The sequence below is a fragment of the Anneissia japonica genome, unplaced genomic scaffold (genome assembly GCF_011630105.1).
Source record: "Anneissia japonica isolate Jap-2015-1 unplaced genomic scaffold, ASM1163010v1 scaffold724_len3256291_cov202, whole genome shotgun sequence".
NCBI classification, from domain to species: domain Eukaryota; kingdom Metazoa; phylum Echinodermata; class Crinoidea; order Comatulida; family Comatulidae; genus Anneissia; species Anneissia japonica.
The window spans coordinates 2,822,213-2,826,157 of record NW_022744966.1 but is presented as its reverse complement, the minus strand read 5'-3'; positions in this window follow the sequence as shown (position 1 = coordinate 2,826,157).

Genomic DNA, 3,945 nt, shown 5'->3' with positions numbered 1-3,945 from the left:
GTACATCGGGAAACAATTTCCTACTCATTTCCAATTAGTATACTGCGTTCTTTAACGTGCACTCAGGCCATAATGCACACGGCACCAACAGGTTAAATGTCTCATCCGAAAGACAGCGCGCTATCGTAACTTGCATTTCTGCCCTCCAACTGAAATACAAGGAAGAGCAGTGATGGGAATTCAATACACTACCTCATTCCTAAAGCTCCTTCCAATTTCCATCTTAGAAATCTTAAAGAATTTATCCTCCAAAAGACTCCCTGTACAGGCGAATGCTTTGTTCATTTTTAAGTCAGTAATTAAAATAACTATAATAATCTCACTACAATAATTATAATAATAATAATAATAATAATAATAATAATAATAATAATAATTTTATTATTGGTTGCCTTTTTGCCCTTTAAACCTCGCTTCCTTTTGCTGTTATTGTGATGAGGGTCTATTTGTTGAAAAATGTTTAAATGTTGATTGTTTAGATTTTTCTGCTTGAACCCTTTACTTTTGTAAAATTCAACCCATTTTGAGTGATGGATAAACAATGATTTGATTTTATTTGAATCGGAGACCTAGAGATCCCCACGTTTTAGCGCACACAGAGGCTACCACCAGTTTAGGCAACTGAGCTAAGCTGCTCTGCTACCTGGTTATAAATCTATAAGGTACCATTCCAATATTTAATAATAGGCTCTATTACAGTAACACTATTAAAATTCAGAGACGGAAAAAATTTACTTTCGCCATAATATACTGTACAGTAAGCCTACGACTTCTGGATCACTTTTTCTTCAGGTCATCTAATATGCTTGAAAATATCAATATAAAGACGTTTGAGTAACAAAATTCATTGATCGTTTTTAATAAAGTGTTACTTTAATACCAAAAAATATGTTGCTCTGAAACATGATAAGGTCAATCTGAATAAAATGACCCGATCGTCCTGTAAGGTCCAATTGATGATGTTGCAGGCGTTTATCATCCGAATATCTGAATTATTAGTAGGCATTTAATGTATAATGTAAATTATTTTAATCGATTTCAACATGCTGTGTATAATATTTAATATTAGGCCTACTATGATGGATAACCATGTATTTTATTCTTTATTTACTGACATGTTTAAAGTCGGAGGCGGACTTTAAGGTGGGTAGTTATGCACCCGTCCGGGGCTCATACATTTTTTTTTATTAATTAAAAGAAATTATTTTGTCAAAAGCGGTTGTATTATTAGATTGCTCGGTAGTAGTAAGTAGGGCCCACCGCCTTTCAGGGACTCATTTGGACATGGAGGAAGTAAGCGTTTCCCTAGAAAGCACACATGCATTACATAACTGGTCAAACCGCCATAGTGGGGCATCCAGGGGCATAGTTTAAAGAACCCCTTCTAATAAATCTGCCAAATATTGTGTTTGTGGGATTTTGGTCTATTTGGTTTTTTCGGAAATTATAGAAAATGTTACGTATTGTTAAGGCGTTGTAGGAGAGTGCTGAGTATCAGTGTTACTGTAAGTAAAAGTATCTAACCCTCTCCAGGGCGCATTTGGACTCGGACTTGGACCCCCTCCTCCGCCATCCGAGAGCTCACGAGTTACGCAAATGGGTCCTGTTTATTTTATGATATGCCATAATTGGACTTTATGGGACAATACATGAAACACTACACCGTTTCTGATATATAAACTGCCATACATTATTCAGCATCGGAAGAGCTTTCCAACGATACCAAACACGACTACTTTTGGGTGAGTTTATATACTTATTCTTATTTTATACACATTAAAGTACTGTATATTTTGCGGATATTTTAAAACAAATAAACACCTATTTTTGAATTATGTTCCAATCTGGCATGAGTGACAGTAGTTTTTATATGTCTGGTTTGTTGCATGTATAGAAATTATGATTTTAGACACCAACATCATATCTGTAGCTTATTTAGTTCCAATTATATGCACATTTTAGATAAATTTGCCGGCCATTTTGAAAAATGGCCGCCATTTGTATACCAGGTGAAAAATTAAGTGTCAACAGGGCTTAGGGTGACCAGGGCGGATTAATTAGGATATCTGGCTATGTTGACTGCTTCTAACATTCCACTCCCCCTAACTTGATTTCTAGGCCTCTTTTTTGATTTATTTTCCTAGTCTAATTCGCTTGGAACTAAAATTCGTGCTACACCGGCAATCATTATTCATATCAGTTCTTCCTAACTGACCTAAAATAGCACCCTCTATAATTTCTGCTGGAACTGTATGGGGTAAAAATAATGCCGCCCGCCCCAACAACTTAAAAACTTTTAAAAATTTCGGAGTTTTAAATTAACTTAAGTTATAAAACAAGATCTCCCTATAGAGAGAACAAAACGCAACAACTCCAAATTAGGGGGTTGATTAAAAGCTCTAGAAAAAAGTCCAAAATCGGAGGGTTGATTAAAAGTTTTGTTTTAATGAAAAAATGAGCACTGCGTACAAATCTTATTAATTAATTTTATTAATATTATTCATATAGTAATAAATAGGCCTATGAGGCCAAGTAGGCCACAATATAAAAAGATATTGTGTAAAATATTTCTGAATATTTTCTTTTAGTTAATCCAGTTGTCAATTTGTGTAAGTAAATTTTATTTTTACTTACGGAATTGATACGTTTCGCCTCTTGCCAAAAGGCATCTTCAAAAGTGAAGGGATGACAGCTTGGAATTCCCGATCACGTTTCGGTTAATAGCGCCACCTACTTTTCGTTTGGGTTTACCAAAGATTTTAAAAACTTACTTGTCACTTAATTTTATTTCCTAGGTAGGCCTAGACCAGAAGCATTAAATGAGACTGCGAAAGATCTGTCATCTTCATAGGCCTACCAGTACCTCAAAATATCGAGTAAAGGCCGGCATGCCGACTAAAAGCCAAAATGAAGAAGCTACAGTCTACTATCATTGAATAAGCATGTGGTAATCAAATTGAGAGAATTCATAAAGCTAAAACCTGTATGAATACCAAAGCCTTAGATTTCTTTGCCGGTCAATAACGAATTGATAAGAAAAAAACCAAAAGGCTGTCGCTATTCAACCAAAGACCTCTCATGTTTTTTTAGCATCTAGCATAGGCCTATGTGCTGGAATAATTTTGGTAAATTTAGCATCATTTTGTCCTAAAAAGTAAAATATCTCAAACTGGTCTCGCACACACACAAAAAAAAGAATAAATAAATTAAATTTTTTTAAAAATTAAAATTGGTCATATTAAATTGAAACCCAACAAAATTGGATACCAGTACAATTATTTCATCCAAAAATCCTTGCTATTGTCAATATCTATTAGCTTATTACGCATACAACATCACATGGGCCAGAGGCAGGAAGCGCATTTCCGCGCATCATAAAATAAAAACTTTCCAGTCTGGTTTTTTTTTCGTTTTGCCTTTGTCCTGCACCTGGACTACAGAACTTTTTAATCCTCTGTCAAGTATGTTCCTGACCTGAACATTTTTTTAAGTGAACTGTATTATTATGTTATGCCATGAAACAACTGTTATTAAAATGGACCTATTTACCGAAACGTCATCCAAGCTGTCATCGCTTTACTTTTGACGATGCTTCTTGCGAAGAGGCAAAACATGTCAAGTCCGTAAGTAAAAATAACATACTTACACAAATTGACACCTGGATTAACTAAAAGAAAAAAGTGAGAAATATTTTATTGAATCCAGAATGAACTTAGATCCTCTAAATATTGCTTAAAATTAAAGAGAAAAACTTTTTGACAAGAAACACAGATCTTTTCAGTAATATTAGATCAAAATAAACGAACGTTTTAACATTCTAATTATTATTGCTATGTAAGATGTGTATAAGAGACAGGGCTTAGGGTGACCAGGGCGGATTAATTAGGGTATCTGGCTATGTTGACTGCTTCTAACATTCCACTCCACCCACTTGATTTCTAGGCC